The sequence below is a fragment of the Somniosus microcephalus genome, chromosome 3, assembly GCF_052327205.1.
Source record: "Somniosus microcephalus isolate GS21.2 chromosome 3, FLI_Smic_1.0, whole genome shotgun sequence".
Lineage (NCBI taxonomy): Eukaryota > Metazoa > Chordata > Chondrichthyes > Squaliformes > Somniosidae > Somniosus > Somniosus microcephalus.
The window spans coordinates 326,835,226-326,853,296 of NC_140989.1; positions in this window are offsets into that span (position 1 = coordinate 326,835,226).

Genomic DNA, 18,071 nt, shown 5'->3' on the forward strand with positions numbered 1-18,071 from the left:
ATTTCTAATTCACTTTTGACTGGTGTGTGAATTTCAGTGCCACTGAGTTGACTCCTGTGCCAAAATCCTCTCTGTGATTAAATGTTGCTAAGGTCTGCCACCTATTGATGGGCCACAGAGACAGTGCAGTGTTGCAATATACTAGGGTAGGTTCTGTCCTTTTTCCTCTATCAGCAGTAACAATGACGGGTTGGTTCTTTTATCATCCAGGTACCTCTGCCGGAGTCTCAGAAACCTTTTTTTTCCCATTGTTTGGAGTCCACAGATGTTGTGTGAAAGCGTGACAGGTGAAATGCTGCCTTTACTGTTCAGTTCTGGATTGCCTGTAGTCTTATAATCTGTGGCAGACTCAATGTGCACCAGGCTGGATGGCCATATTCCAGGACTGGGCGGATGTAAGCTTTGTACAACCCGAGGAAAGTTCTGCAGCTGATGCTATGCTTCTTTCTGCAATTGGCTCAGCCTGGTGATGATGTGTTGTGTCCAGGACATATTCTCTTGAAAAGTTATGCGCAGAAACTTCTACTGGCTGCTGGTCTTGCTTGGGTTGTTTGCAAGCAGCTCAATCCTCATATCCTGTTTCTCGTACTAGCTTCATTTCAAGAATAGCGCACATTCTGATTTTCTGGGGTTCAGCAGAATTCACTATTGGCATGTTCATTCCTCCAGGTCATCCAGGCATCTCTGGAGTTTTTCTGAGGCTATTTCCAAGCTCATGGATGATACCCAAATGGTGATGCCATCAGCAAACTGCAAGCAAGTTCCATTCCTCTGTTTATTAGAATGTCATTGACATAAATAAAGAAAAAGAGTGGACTGAATACTGAGCCTTGGGAAACTCATGCCATTGGGAAAAACTTGGTGGACATTGCTGTGCCCACTCTAACACAAATAGTGTGCTCTGCCACAAAATTTGATATTCATCAAATTAGCTCCCTGGGGATGTTGACCTGGGAGATAGCACATCACAGTCCATTGTGCTAAGCCTTGTCAAAAGCCTTTTCCACATCCAGGAACACGGTCAATGCGCACTTTCTTGTTAAAAGCTTGAAAGATGTGCTCTGGCTGTTGTAGTAAGTTGTCACTGGTGCTTCTTCTTCTTCTCCTCCTGAACCCTGCTTGACCTGAGCAAAGAAGTCAATGCTCTCAAGGTGATATCGGAGCCAATATGTGATGACTATCTCCAGCAGCTTTCCCAGGTAATTAGTGCAATCACTGAAGTCCTGCAAGTAACAGAGAAGATACTGCACTGCCTTGGCCCAGCCAATTACTGTTGCTGAAATCTGGTTGAGGTTAAGGAGCAGCCAAGAGAAATGAGGTCACAGGCTCAGTAAGGCCCTTGACAAAATGATGGCAGTTATAGCCAAGGTCCTCACCAGGTCGTTAATGCTGGATTACTTCCTGAGGTGTTAGAAACCAGCTGTGCTCCCAATGGCCCACACACCAGACCCACACAGCAGCTTAGCGGGTGGTCGAGGGGGGTCATTCGGCCTGATTGCCTGCTTCTCTTCCGCGGCTATGTTCCCGCCCGGGTGGCCCTGGAGATGGAGCACGCGGTGTCCGCCGGCACACTTGAGACCTTCCGAGACTGGTGGGCGCCGCAGGGACTGGAGTGCATCATCACCCCGGCCAATGTAATTTTAATTTCATTTGATAAGTTTTATTTAAAGTTCTATTAAAAAAACTAGTAAACACCCCTCCCCATTGCTTGACCTGTGACAGCTGGAGCGGCCCAGGCGAAGTCCCATTAATCAATTTTCCAATTCAACATCGTTAAAGACCTGGTGGTGGACTGAGCCTGGGCATCTCCAGCTTTTTTTTTCCCCAGGTGAAGACATCTTCTCCCCCCACCAGAAGAGGAGACCCACACAGCTGGAATGGCCCACAATGCAACATTTATACCTGTTAAGTGATTGTTTAGCTTCTGATTGGCTAATCAGTTGTGTGTTATTTATGCATTTTTTTTAATGTAGCATTGTAGATTGAACTTCTGGAAAGGACATAGAGTAAATTTGGATGCTTGTGTGAGTGCATTAAAAGAAATGGGAACTTTTTCTAACTCCTATCTAACACTGACTGTGCACTGATAATAATTTCAACCCAAGAAGCTAGGTAAGCAACTGGTCTCATTCTTTTACCAATAGTTATGTGAGAGCAGCATGGATTGACTCATTCTGTAAAACTGGTTTTATATTGGTGCTCATATAGTTCAGTCTCCAGGAGGCCATTGTCTCTGAGCCAGCTCCCTGCATCAACACTACTAAATCTTTATTCCAGCAACACAACTGTAGGGCCCTGAGGCAGACAGCAAACCAGGGCCTCATCTGCATAGACCCGTCAGTCTTTCATGACCCATTCAAACCTGGCGGGAAGCGCCAGCAGGCCAGCGGGCAGGAGTGGGATTTCGGGTGGCAGGACATTGCAGCCAGGGACGCAAAGGAATGGTTCCGATGCTTAGGTAACTGGTTTGAAGGGGCCCGGAGAAGCACTCCTGGCCCACAAGGAAAAGAAAATTAACTTCTCCTTCTGGTCATCTTCTGGCCCTAGCTCCTCTTGCTACCAGGTTGGTCTGGCAGGACAGCCACGATGGCTTCCCTCGGCAGGCCTTGGGTTAAAATTGCAGTCTCGGTCCCGATGGCATCATCTGAGTCCAAACTGCATGTTTAAAGAAGCACGCTGCTGCCTTCCGGCATGTGTCCCTCTCACCTTCTCAATAGAGCAGATTAAGATTGCAACCTGTGGAAGGCAACGGGATTGGTGGGGTGGATGTTGATGCAGCCATTTTGACTGGCCACCTGTTTGGTTTCCACCAGGTGGCCAGGGTTAAAATCAGCCCTACCAAATTTTGCAAAATCGGAACTAAACTAGTGCTTCTATGAAAGTAGCTCCCCTTTCTTTTCCTCCCTTGGAGAAGTGCCTCAGCTCTGCTCAATATCTTCCCCTACAATACTGATGAAATCGGGAAGTCACTTTGTGGGTTAATATTGGGGAAGGAAGGCAATACTGGTCAAAAATGTTAAAGTTAATCATAACTTGGTAAACACAACTTCTATTAAACTTGCTGGAATTAATTTTTAATTTGGAGCTTTAATCAGGGAAAATTAATTTTGGAAAAGAATAAAGAATCCATGAGGAATTAGTAGAAATACAGCCAGATCCAACAGGGAAGAAGAGAAGAAAGTAATCACAGATTGCAGATGAAAGAATAAATCCATGCTACTCACAAGCTCATGAATCCTGTATCAAACATTTGTTGTATTTATCACTTTTTCAATCACACCTCTCTGTTACCCAATGCACAAACGATATTTTTTTGCCAATTAGATGAAAAAAGCATGCAAAACTAATTGTATTTGCATTGTTAAAAGAAAGGAAGTTGTTGCCAGAAAAGCAGAAATACATCAGACAGAGTGATGTGAAATGGGATTCAATGAAAAGCTGCATATGAAAGCTTTCTGAAAGCTCTTCTTAGGAAATAATAAATACTTGGAACAAAAGGGGACAATTAAAGCAGCTGCAAACAGTTCATGACAATTATGTTTATAAAATGTTCGACATTTAACATTAGTGATTCTTTCTCACAGTCAACTAAGGATTAAATTAGCTGTGTCAGCCATGGCTCAGTTGGTAGCACACTTGCCTCTGAGTGAGAAGGTTGTGGGTTCATAGGCCTAGAAATTCACTTGGGCGCGGGCAGCTCGCTCGCGCCCAAAAGTTAGCGCTGGGCGGGGAGGCATTAGCGCACGCCGTATATTCGTCTTCTGCGCCCCAATTCGGAAGCGGGCGCTATACCAGGGTGTGCCCGCCTCCGTTTGGGGCGCTGCAACTGAATATCGGCGCGCTAGTTGCCACAGCGCCACCCGATGCGGTGCGGCAGGCTGCGGGACTGCAGGTCTCCTCCTTCTCTTAAGGGGGAGGTGCCTGCAACGGCCGGAGCCCCGATCGCGAGTGCCGGCAAAAGAGCCCGGCACAACGGAGAAGTGCCGGGCTCCACGGAAACCAGCCAGCAATGCTGCGGGGGGGGGTGGAGGAGGCCGGGGAAGGAGGTGCGGGCAGGCGGCCGCCGAAAAAGCGGCCGGCCGCACCTTCCGCTTTAAAGCGCCCCACTATGGCAGCAGGACGGCCCCATTTTCTGGTCGCTGTTTGCGCCCGCTTCGGAGGAGGCGGCCGCAAATAAATATGGGGATCGGCGCGGTTTCGGGGCGTTACGGGCCACCGCGCACACCGATGACGTCATCGGTCCCGGCGCAGCGCTAACGGCTACCGCCGCCAATACCGCTGCACTCAATTTCCACGCTACCACCCCGCCGGTGCAAAAGACCTCTTTAGGCGCTAAGTGGGCGCAAGGCCCACTGAATTTCTAGGCCATAGTCCCACTCCAGGAACCTGAGCACAAAAATCTGGGCTGACGCTCCTGTGCAGTACTGAGGGAGTGCTACGCTGTCGGAAGTGCTGTCTTTCAGGTGAGATGTTAAACCGAGGCCCCGTCTGTCCTCTCAGCTGGACGTAAAAGATCCTCTGGCACTATTTTGATGAAGAACAGGGGAGTTATCCCCGGTGTCCTGGCCAATATTCATCCCTCAATCAACATTACCAAAAACAGATTATCTGGTCATTATCACGTTGCTGTTTGTGGGAGTTTGTTGTGTGCAAATTGGCTGCTGTATTTCCTACATTACAACAGTGACTGTACTTCATTGGCTGTAAGGTGCTTTGCGACATCCGGTGGCTGTAAAAGGCACTATATAAATGCAAGTCTTTCTTTCTTAAATGTTTTATTTTCTTTTGTTTAACCAGAACAGCATCTCTCTGCTGTTGAGCGTATAAAGTCAATGATGTCCAAGAGGGGACCAAATGTGGCCCACGAGTTTCTTTGAACCAGCCCACTAATCTCTTGTCGGTTCCCTTCTTCTTGTGCACAAAGATGACTGAACACGTTCAAGCTGCGTAAAGTTCCTGGGCCCAGAGGACTGGACAGGGCTTCTCCTTAATTGGTGGATTTCAACCAATCAGGAAGTAGCATTTACAAGTGCTTCCGGCCTGGTCATTTTAAAGAGCTGAATCGTTCCTTTCCACACCCTGTGTGTTTTTAGTGGTCCCAGCCAGATCTGTCCTGCTGCTCATGTTCCAGGGAACATCTATTGAAGTAGGGATTAGAAAGGAATATACTGGGGACCTAAAATAAAAGGGAGAGAATCAGAAGAGAGAGGAGAGAGAGCAAACAGAGAAGAGAATAATGCAGTATGAGGGGCAGAGAGAGAAGACAGGGGAGAGAAAGAGAGAAGAGGGATAGGAAAAAGAGTAGAGTGATAGGAAGACAGAGAAAAAATGAGAAGAGAGCAAAAGAACCAGGTTTTGAGGGAGGGAGGGGACGGGGCAGAGTAGGGGGCGGATGAGTATGTGAAAGGGGGATATGGGGCCTTGCATGGTCCTGCCATTTCGACTATGGGACAAGTCTTGCTTTTTTTGTAAGTGGGACTTGCAATATTGTGGAATTAAACGTGGCCCATTCACTGGTTTAGACACGTGCATCCAGCCCCCAACTCCATAAAGTTGAACATCCCTGTTCTGAGTGAAATAAGACTGAAATAAGCAGTTTGGATCCAGTTTCAGATTGGTATGCAACAACAGGACATAGTGTTTTCATTGTGGGCAGTAAATTCCACTTATTTGGTATGGTCACTCAGAGAAATTACATAGTGAAAGAGCCAAATTCCCAAATTTCAAACCTCCATTTCAGGGACACTTTATCAGGGTTATTGTTCCTTGTGTTATGCTATCCAAAATGTTCTACCCAAGCACATGAACGTATTCACATTGTATGGGCACACATGCAGGCTACTTGCCATTAAGGTTGGCCTCAATAAGGACCAAAACTTGGCTTTTGGAGCATTTATGAAACATTTTATTATAGTCAGCATCAACCTGGAATAAACCTCAACTGGTTTAGAATGCTATGAGAAAATTCAAAGATGATCCTGAAAATTAGGAGGCAGTTGAGCCTCAGAGAGAGCTTGAGAAATGTTCACGTTGTAGTATGTAGTAATCTCCTGAAACTGTGAGCTGCCAGCACAATGTAGGGGGAGCACTTGGCTCACATGATCCTCGATCTGGACTTATTTAATTAGTTTTCACTCAGGGCAGGCAGAGGGAATCATTCATACTCCAATACTGTCATCACTAACCTCACTGACTACTAATCTACATGAAAGATGTAGATTAAATGTAAATGGAAAGAATACTTCTCCTCAGTTGCTTTAATAGTAGCTAACTATTTAAACAAAAAATATTTAAAAATCCAACAGAACTAGACAAAGAAAAAGAATGATTTTAAATTTAATCATAATCCTCTGATTTGATTTTTAAAAGGGGGAATGATGGTGAAACTCTCTCTGCATGACCAGTGAACCTACTGTCTGCGTTCTTCTGCTTCTGATCTCAGCCGTGCTGTCGGGGAGAAGTGCAGATGCAGACTGAAGGCCAGGTGCTTCACCACGTGGAAGGAAAGGAAATCACCCCCAGGGGAAAATCCCTCTCCGCACCTTTTTGCAGCCTGTTCAAGAACAACATTGCCAGAGGCATAAGGCTGGATCACCTGCTTACTCTTTCAACCAAGGAAAGGTATTGGGAGCAGCTGGGAGGGGAAGGGACCTAAGGTAGGAATTTCTTTTTTAAATTCTGAAACAAATAGAGTAATTAGAAAATAATGAAGCAACTGAAAAGGTGATGAGAGTTGTGCTGTCTGAATAAGTGTGAGCACACAGCATTCAATTCACGTCACAGTTATGACAGCCCACAAATGACATTAAATCAAATTGAGTTGTTTTGGTATTTGATAATCCTTCCAGTGTATTTCTTTATAGACTAACTGGCTAAATACACAAGCCAATATTTCCATGTAATTTACAGTGCAGTGAATTTTGCTGTTTAAGTGAACAATATTTGGTACCAAGCAACTTACTTATTCAATACTAACTATATCTCACAGTATTGCTACATTTTAGAATAAGTAAGATCTTACGTGGTAAAACCTGCTTGAAGCTGTGTTTATAATCCCATGGAGACCTCAGTGAGCTCTAAAGGGTTGAAAATGATTTGGGGGAGGAAGGAATGCATTGACACAAATACATCAGTGCTCTGCTACATGTCACCCTGAGGTGATGGTTCACAGACTCACATCCATGATTTACCACATAGCAAGTTCCTAGTTTTGGCCATGACACCAGGGGAAAGCATCAAGTAGAGGGCCAGTCATTTCTCCATAGGAAGGATGTTAAAAGTGGTGATGAATTACCCTAGTTGCCCTCGCTATATCAATGAGCCACCAGTTTTGAAAGATGAATTGAAAAAATGTATTTTTGCAGATTATCTGCCTATTGTTCTCAGTTGGGGAATGGTATGTAATGCTCAGAGTGGATAGGGAGCCAAACATATCAAAGAAAATACTTAATATTTATAAAATGTATTTCTTTTCTTTATTGTTGAGGCTTGGAATCCATGGCAGTGAATATTATTTGACTATGGCAGCCCCACAGAAAGACAAAATGTATTTGTAACAAATGATACATAAATTCACCATCAATATTTTAAAATTCCAAAACAAGAAAGAAATATTTTTGAAAATCAAGTCAAGATCAACCCTCTCTCAGTGTGTAAGGGTAACAAATTACTATTTTTTTTCTAACCCTCCATTGAATGTTTCCTCATCTCAAACACCTTCCCTGCCTGAAAGAACAAGCTGGAGATCTGTTCCCAGGCTTCCAACAGTATTGCTCTATAACTGGCTGTCCAATGTTTTCTTCCTTCCTCTTTGGAAATGCTTAGTCTTCATTTGACATCTCCTGATAGTCATGTTGCATTTAGGAAATGCAACACATGGACAATTTGGGCATAAAGTCTACTATGCTGTGGTCCATCATATTGAAGGCTCAGTTTGCTGTACACTATGCCATCCATGACATAAATTTTATTTAAAATGCAACCAGTACATACCTGAAATCCTCATTATGATATTGTTTTGGAATGTTTAACACACCCTGACATTTATTCCAACAAACTGTTCCATGAGACCGCAGCAATAGTTAATGGGTATTGTCATTATACAAACTAGATTTCACAGTGTGCTAAGATATGAGTTTGCACCCACAGTTTCCGACACAGTGAGTTGCCACTCTCAGCAATGGACGGAGGGGTGCATCGTGAAGATCAAATGCTCACCTAACAGGGAGCAAGGGAAAGTGAGAGGATAAGAGTGTCCGGACTGTTTTATGCATATCCTAGTAGTTGGGTACAAAGTGACACTGGAAGAGAACAGGTAGAAGACCGATTCCTTCCTATAGCCAGGTTGTTGTAATGATATTGGTATAATTGATACTGATAAACAGGTACTTGGGGATTATTATTCAAAAGTACTTCATTGACTGTAAAGCGCTTTGGGACGTCCGGTGGTCGTGAAAGGCGCCATATAAATGCAAGCCATGTCAAGTCAAGTTGTAGCTGCTGGGTTTAAAGTAGATTACAACATATAATTAAGGACGCAAACTGGTTTGAACCTATCCTGAATTATAGATGTTTTGTGAAGGTTTGAGCAGAAATGAAGAGACCCTGAGCAGTACAGCACCTATTGACTGAGCTGTAAATTAAAAAAAAAATACAGACCATAAGTAAATAAATAAGATTAACAGGTCTCGGTCCAGCTAACAGTAGGCACGTCCCAACATGAAAGAAAAACTCTCGCAGTCTAGAATGTAGGATCAATGATTAATGAATGTAAAAGGGAGCTGTAAAAGGGAGCAGGATAAAATCGTCTATGAAATAGAGGAGGGGATAAGGGAAGAGGAGAAGCTTGTATATTTTCAGAATGCAGTAGAAAATGAAAATGATTAATGAAGTGATGCAGTAGCACCATCTGACCTAAGGGGGTGCTAAAATCACTCTTCCAGTGAAGTTTATTTGCTAGTGAGCAGAAAATTGCCATTGCAAGTTATTTTTAATGTACAAATATCCTTGTGTAGTTTCACTATTTAAATGCATGCCTGATCACAAAATAAGATCTTAAATTATGCAGCAGCTTGAAAACTAAATCCAAATTGTATTTATGCTCACTGAAAGAACATTGGATTCCTCCACAAAGGTCAACCAACCCAACCAACATGGCCACTATGATGGAGCAGCCGTCGTGGCCTGATTCCCCCCTGTCCCCAGCCTTTTTAACTCACAGAAACCAAGACCAAACAAGCTGCCTCAGTCCCCCCTGACCTGCATTGATCCCAGCACAAACATGGTCTTGCCAAGAAACCAAGCGATAATGTTGTATTTTTCTTGCAAACACTGTGCAATTAAAATGTACTATGCTTTAATAAAATTTATATGTAAATGTACACTTTCATAAATTTTATGTGAATGTACACTTAAATGCACAATAGCCTCATTATACATATATGATTGTACAATATATATGTAAATGTCTTTTCTTGATAATTGAATAAAAAGTTAAATATAAAAAAGCACATTGGAAAACCTCACCAATAATGGTGCGTACAGTCACATTGAACAGTCTTGTGCTTCTATGCCATTATTTCACAAAGAATGTGCACTTCCAACTGGCACCTTCAATTACTCCCAACTTCTTAGTGTATGTGCCCTGCCTTCAAAGCACTTCTGCAGTACTGCATCTCTCACCCTGCAGAATCAGAATAGATTTGCAACATGGATGCCAAGATATGCTGGAATTCTTTTCTCATTGAAATGAATTGGAAAGATTAGGTTTGTCTGTGTATTCGTTCACTGGATGCATAATCAAATAAAGCATATGATGAGGCAAATGGACGATGCAATTAAATGCCATTGAATGTGCACTATAAATATGTGCAAAAATGAATTTTCAAAGTTCAAATGTCAAGTAAATTAAACTATTTTCTACAAACTGGAACTTTGTTCTCTAAAGTCAAACAGTCGTCTGAGTTTGGTATTTTTTTGGAAGGTCTTCATTTTGAATTCAGAAGTAATTGGACGACAGCAGATGATTCTTGGTTCATCAAAGATCACCAATATTACCACAGCTTTACATTTCATTATTGTTGCTCCAAATCCCCTCAAGAATTGATATAAATCATTGGGGTAGAAACTGGATGGGCATAAAACAAGCCCAACAAGGGCCAATATTGAGGACCAACGTCCTGCATTCAAAGGACGCTTGAAAGCCCTGGTGGACTCCTAAAACAGACGTTAAGCCCCTTATGTATTCCAATGAGGGGCTTAGGCCGGATTTAGGCCCCCTCTACCACATTGGACATGGCAGATTGGGATTCTTCAGTGGCCGCTGTGGCCTCAACAGTGACCACCACCAAAAGATATGGGCCTAGAAATTGGATATGGCCCGAAAACGGACATTGTCATGGCCCAGCCTTGACAAAGAGTTTGACTCGAAACGTTGACTCTATTTCTCTCTCCACGGATGTTGCCTGGCCTGCTGAGTTTTTCCAGCATTTTCTGTTGTTATTTTGGATTTCCAGCATCCGCAGTATTTTGCTAGCGTACCAGTGCTATATGGCTGCACCCATTCAAAGTGGTGCAGGCAGCACGGAAAATTCGAGCTGCCTGCTCATTTACCTGATTGGAGTGCTGATCTCAGCGCTAAACGCGCTGCTGATTGGCTTACCGCTCAACAGCTGGGCCAATATCGGGTGCAGTCTAATGGCCAGTAAAGTTTGGCCTAGTTTCAGTCCACTAGATAAAGGGGAGATGCTTTGGTGCAGCAGCACCTCATTGTAATTGGAGTTGGAAGATATGGCTCAGCAGCAACATAGGGAACAAGCCAGAAGGTTCTCCAATGCAGCTCTCGAGGCATTGGTAGTGGCAGTGGAGAGAAGGTGGGGTGTCCTGTTCCCACAGGGTGGCAGGAAGCCATCAAAGCACACTTCTAGAAGGCTCTGGCAAGAGATAGCTGCATACGTCACAGCCAACAGTGTTATACCGCGGACATGGATCCAGTGCCAAAAGAAGTTTAATGACTTCACACAGCAGGTCAAGGTGAGTGAAGGCTTCAGCAAATGCCATATCCCACCATCTGCACCACAAGCCTCGCACACCGCTCAATGCATCAACCCCCCACCATTCACCAACCAACAATCTCTACCTATCACCACTCATACCTCAGAATCATAGCTTCACTTCACCCTCACAACCTTACCACTGCTGCAGCATTCACACTCACATCTCACACCTTGTACATACTGACAGCTATTCAACTATGGCAGGCACATCACCCAAACACAATGCACCACACTCACTGACACACGTTCCTTTCTCTTGCAGGCCAAGGTGGCTCACAACCGTCGTGAACAGCGACAGACGGGAAGCGGTTAAGCCGCTTTATAGGCCTTGAGCCAACTGGAGGAGAGCCTGCTCGACATCATTGGAGGGGAAGTCACTGAGGCCTTGGCAATGGGCGAAGTTGAACCTCTCTCGGATAATAATGGTATGCTCATTCCTAATCCTTCTTCTCACATTCCACTTCCCCCCCCACCCCCCATCCCACAATCTCTTCTCACTTACAAGCTGCTGGGGGAGTATGCATGGATATCTTGGTTTTCCCCCTCCCTTCAACATAACCTGACTCTTGTGCCTTTCTGCTTTCAGATGACGAAGAACTGCCACCAGCCCAGCCTGTGCAAGAAGTCATGGAGGAGACTGGTGATGAAGAAAAAGGCATACTGTCACTGCATCGGACACTCGCTCAGAAACTGGCACTGCGTGTAATTTAGAGGGTAGTATAGATGTGGGATATGCACATGGTGAGGCACCAGGCACAAGTGGGCTGCAGCAAGGCTAGGCGGAAAGGTTAGCTCGGAGGCCAGCTCCCCAGAGGGCGAGTTCATGCACATGTTCTGCTGCACACGACTCAGATGATGACGTCAATGGGGAAGCCTTCAGAAGAAGGGTGATGGGCATGTACACCGAAATCCTAGGTGTAATGGCAAGCCTGCTAGAGAGCCTTTTGTCAGTGTTAAGGAGCCTGGAGGGTCCGGCTCCAACATCGGGCAGTGCTTTGCAAAGAGCTTGGAGCCCATAATTTCCAGGCTGGAAATGATGGACAACTCCAGGCCATGATGCTGCGTGTGATGGGTGATGTTGCGGCTTCTATTGCAGCATAGGCGGAAGTGACCCAACGTCTCAGTGCTGCCGCCCAAGCTCAGACTGCTGCCATCGTGACAGGGTTTACGAGTGTCGAAAGGAGCTTGCAGGGAGTCGCAGCAGGCCAGCAATCCATCCTCCAACAGATTGCTCGGAATGCTGAGGTGCTGCCCCGGGGAGTGGCAGTGGGTCTGTGGAGCAGGAACCTGCTGTCCTCGCTCATGAGGACAGCATTCCTACTCCCACCACTGCCAGCCCGCCATTGCCCATGCTGCTGCCTGTCATTCAGCCAGCCCAGACTGCTGTCACCCATGCCTAGGTGGTGCAGTCTACAGCCGGGCCTTCTAGGTCCAGAGCTGGTCGAGATTGTCCTGCAAGGCCATCTATCGTCTCCCCCATGGAAACTCAGCAGTCTTCCATGCTGCAGCCACTGGGGGAGCACTTTGTAGGAGCACTAGCAGAGGAAAGGGCACATGAATGATGGGCACTAAGGGATTACACAAGGGTGATTAGTTGGTATTGTACTATTAATTGAATACTTATAAATTTATTCATTTTGTTTGGAATGTTTGTTTTGTGGTGGCTCTCATTTCAGCTTTGTGCCCAGGAGGACATTGTGATGTTCCATGACAAAGTGATGGTATGATGGGGATGTGGTTTTTGGGGGATGTGGTGAGCAATGGGGATCTGGGGTTTCATGCATTGGAATGAGAGGCTGATGAGGCGTTCACGAACAGCCCGTCTAGAATGGGGATTTGCTGCCTGCCTCTTCCCTTCCTCCTCATCCTCCTCCTCTTCCTCTTGCTCCTCTTCCTCCTCCTCCTCTCCCTTGTCCTCTTCCTGAGGTGGTCCCGCAATCCCAGCTGGCAAGGACTGTGCCCTCTTGATGGCCAAGTTGTGAAGCATGCAGCAGACCACCACAAAATGGGACATCCACCCCGGCGAGTACTGGTGGACTCCTCCCGTGTGATCAAGGCAGCAGAACCGATGCTTCAGCAGCCTGATGGTCTACTCAATGATGTTCCTGGTGGCAGCATGGCTCTCATTATGAGTGCTGGCCACAAGTGGTGAGGTTGCGGAGGGGAGTCAACAGCCAGGTGTAGAGCAGATAGCCCTTGTCTCCGAGCAACCACCCTCGAGTTTGACGTGATGGCTGGAAAATTGCTGGCACACTGGACTGATGCAGGATGAAGGCATCATATCTGCTGCCAGGTTAGTGGGCATTGACCATCAGGATGCGCTGGGCGTGGTCACAGAGCAACTGCACGTTAAGTGAGTGGTAGCTTTTGCGCTTACGGAAGATTTCAGGATTGGCATATGGCGCCCGCAAAGCCACGTGGGTGCAGTCGATGGGGCCTTGCGCCATGGGGAAGCCCGCTATCCTGGCAAAGCCACATGTGCGCATCTCCTTCTCTCTGTTCAGCGAGAAGGCAATCCTGGTGTAGAGAGCCTCTGTGACCTCCCGGATGCAGCGATGGACGGCAAACTGGGAGATGTTAGCTATGTCTCCTGCTGCAAACTGGAAGGATCCGCTGGTGAAAAATTGAGGGCCACGGTGAACTTGAGGGCCACTAGGAGAGTCGTGGTCGCCCTGCTCCGAGGCTGCAGGTCTGGTTGCAGGAGGTGGCAGAGTTCTGTGACCACCTCCTTGGTGAAGCGGAGCCTCCTAATACACTGCTCCTCGCTTAAGTGAATATAAGTGACTAGGTGCACAAGGCCTCCCGTTGAGAGCCGCCTCCTCCTCCCTCAGCGCGCATTTTCTCCTCTTTGCTGCCTCTGCTTCCTCTCCTGAAGATACTCGAGTGCGAGGGGGACTGCCAGTAGAGCCCCCATGACTGTGAGCAAGTGCTGTGAGCAGAAGTCTTTAAATAAAAATGAAGGCATTCTTCACTTGCACCAACACTCCCTGTCACCTTAGGACCTTGAAAGAAGTTTAGAAAGCTGCAAGAGTTGCAGAAAGCTACACAGAGCCAGTCAAACTGAAAAACAGCTGCAAGTTGTTGCTGATAATCCCTTTAAATAATGCTGTTGGAGGCTCCTTCCTGCTTGTAAATGCTTGGTCAGCTGGTCGTAATTAACACAAGCCGGTAAGTGGAGCGGCGAACTTGAAAATGGCAGATTGGGCGTCAGGTGAGCATTGAACACTCACTGACGTCACGATCTGCATAATCTACATCTCCCCAGTGAGCGCAGACATTGTCAGTGCTGCAGTCTAGCTGAAAATGGCGGCCGCCACAGGACCTGCTGACAGCAGGCGGGAGTGAGGCGGCCGCCATTTTTTTTCCAAAACTGGCCTTAACGTTCAGCGCTAACACATCTAATTTCGAGGCCATTTTAAAATTTTATTTACCAAAACATTCCTGAAGGGCCAGGAGGAGCATGAGTGCTCCCACAACTCCACAGTACTTCTGATCACTCGCCCCATTGCCAGTCAATCCTTGCCTCCCATTTCAGGTCTGAAAATGAACCTAAAGGAAATTCCAGTCCATTTTCTCCTGGAGTCTTGCTTGATTGCCGGAGAACAGTTGGAGAGGAATTTCCCAAAGGTTTCCAAAATTGGCCACAGGTTGTTTTCTCTGTTTATTTTTGCCTCTCCAAGCAGATTGTGTTGTAAAGGGGTGAGTTTACATATCTGACTGGGACAGGCTTGATGGGTCTGATGGTCTTTTCCTCTTATTTTCTCCTGTTTCTATGTAGATGTTATTGGAACAAGAAACTTCCCTGTTATTCCCCACCCCCTCCACTCCTGTAGTCTAACATGAAAGAAAAGTATTATTTTAGTGTAACATGGATGAGAATAGCCAAATTTGGTTACAATACAATTTCTTGATTGATTTTTTTTGCTTCTTCTGAAATAATTGTGCTGATCTGTATCATTTTTATGAATAAAAGCTAGCCATAACCCATGTTTGGATAGACACATTATTTGCTCATTTGACGGTGCTTTAGGTCTACAAAGTTTGGAGAGCAACTACTGCAATTTGAAGCACATCTGTCAATCTGAGTGGTTCAATTTGGAGTCCAATTGGTTTGTTCTACCAACATCAAGGATCATTCATAACTGCACACATAACTTTTTATTTAATTCATTGTGCTCATGGAAATTTGCATAAATTTTCCTTGAGTCTTGGTAACCGATTAGATTTTGCTTTTTTCTGAATGTACCAGGTTCAATCTCTGGTCTGTGCTACGTTAGTTGATATCAGCTTGGGCAACAGGTGGAACAATGCACCTCAGTGTTCCTGGGTTAGTAGGGGAAAATAATCAGTAGTGATCCCAGCCTGATCACTATGTAGTGAGTACTACCGGAAAGTGTAAATGTGTGAATGCCAGCTGCTTTATCAATGACCTTCCCTCCAACATATGGTCAGAAATGGGGATGTTCACTGATGACTGCACAGTGTTCAGCACCATTCACAACTCCTCAGATAATGAAGCAGTCCATGCCCACATGCAACAAGACCTGGACGACGTTCGGCTTGGGCTGATAAGTGGCAGGTAACATTCGCGCCACAGAAGTGCTGGGCAATGACTATCTCCAACAAGCGAGAGTCTAACCACCTCCCCTTGACATTCAACAGCATTACCATTGCCAAATCCCCCACCATCAACATCCTGGGGGCCACCATTGACCAGAAACTTAACTGGACCAGCCACATAAATACCGTGGCAAATAGAGCAGGTCAGAGGCTAGGTATTCTGCGGCGAGTGACTCACCTCCTGACTCCCCAAAGCCTTTCCACCATCTACAAGGCACAAGTAAGGAGTGTGATGGAATACTCTCCACTTGCCTGGATGAGTGCAGCTCCAACAACACTCAAGAATCTTGACACCATCCAGGACAAAGCAGCCCACTTGATTGGCACCCCATCCACCACCTTAAACATTCACTCCCTCACCACCGGTGTACCGTGGCTGCAGTGTGTACCATCTACAAGATGCACTGCAGCAACTCGCCAAGGCTTCTACGGCAGCACCTCCCAAACCCACAACCTCTTCCACCTAGCAGGATAAGGGCAGCAGGCGCATGGGAACACCACCACCTCCAAGTCACACACCATCCTGACTTAGAAGTATATCGCCTATCCTTCATCGTTGCTGGGTCAAAATCCTGGAACTCCTTACCTAACAGCACTGTGGGAGTACCTTCACCACACGGACTGCAGTGGTTCAAGTAGGTGGCTCACCACCACCTTCTCGAGGGCAATTAGGGATGGGCAATAAATGCTGGCCTTGCCAGCGACACCCAAATCCCATAAATTATTTTTTTTTTTTAAAGGATAAGATGGAGCTTGACTGTTATGTCTCTATCTTGATGGTCAAATGGTCTGCCAAAACTACAAGTCTCTGCTTACACATAAAGAATTGTCACTCAGGAGGTACCAATGGATGCCAATGCCTAGGGAACTGTACCCCAGCAGAAGTCAACACCTTCAAAGAGGAATGGAGACATTTGAGGGACAAAAAGGACTTTGCCTTCTGTATGGTAATTCCAGATTATTCAGAGGTAGATATTATCACCACAACTGCCTCACCATACTGTTTTATTGTTGCATTAGGCAATGCAGTTCCATGATGCAACCAAAAGGGCAGATGTCTCATTTGACTCTTGTGGTAGCTGAGAGAACCCGCCCCCCCCCCCCCAGATAATTGATGCTGTGGTTCAAAGGGCAAGCCCAGAGCCCTATCTACAGTCGAATGTATGCTCAAATGGCCTAGATTCAGTAGGTTATGTTTAACTGAGACACAGAGTTCCAGGTCATGATGCATAAAGGCTAATTCCATGATCCCAAGCTCTCATCAGGAAAGTGGCCCTCAAAGGGAGCTCAGGTCAGAGATAGTGCTACAACATTGTAGCCTCGATTCTCCAGCCCACTTTCTTTGTGAACATCACTCGCTGCTGGGAATGCAGGATTACGGGATTCATTCTACAAGGACATCTTATGGAAGACTGACATCTCTGTAATGTTTACTCAGAATGGATGAAGTGGACCTAATATTGGACTGTACGGAGTTCAGGGTCTAGGAATGCATTTTCTGTACAATTTACAATATACTGTACTGTACCATCTCTAGGTTGATATTGATTTGTTTAACCCTGATGTTGCTGACTGGGACATGCAAGGCAGAGTTTATTTGAATTTTCTACTTTTGGTTCGAGCTTTCTACTCTATGGACAGCTTTTCAGCCATGTTTGGCAAATGTTTGTCCCAATGTGGTTTAGATATATTTACGAAGCCAGGAATACGATTGTCAAGATGAGAAGCTACAGTCGATGGGACTCCTCAAATTGAAGGGAACTTGGTCGCCTAATAAAGGGATCGGTGCTATACTACGGTTATATTTGGGAAGCAACAAAACAATTTCTGTCCAATAGAGCTAATAAAGCATAATGGTGATGATATATTTCCAAGCCGTACTACCAGAGTTTGTTTGAAAGACAATGTCAGCTCTCTTCATCCCTGAATCACCAGCTATTTATTTTCTTGTTGAACTGATCTTAGCTAAGGGACTGTCCACTTTACATACTTTCACCACATGTACCCATCTCCTCTACATGCTTTGGCATAAGTATGGCAGTGGTGACATGAAAGTGTGCTAGAAGTGGACTGGGGGAACAAACTGATGACCGGGGGTCCAAATTCAGATCACCAATAATGCTCTTTTAAACCACAAAAATGTTTCAATAAGTTCTGTTAAACGACGAGCCTTTGAGGGATGTAATTTGAAACTTTCCATTTACTTTTACACTGTGTTTACTTCATACAGGAATTGTTCCTAAAACTGTACTCTACTACATATTATGTCATGTTCTGAGGAGTTGGAAGTCAACATAACATTAGGCACATTTACATTACATCTGAATTTTGAAAATGCAAAACCAAACCAACCTCTCTGTACCAGTTTCCTGTATTTATATAATAAAATATAAACAG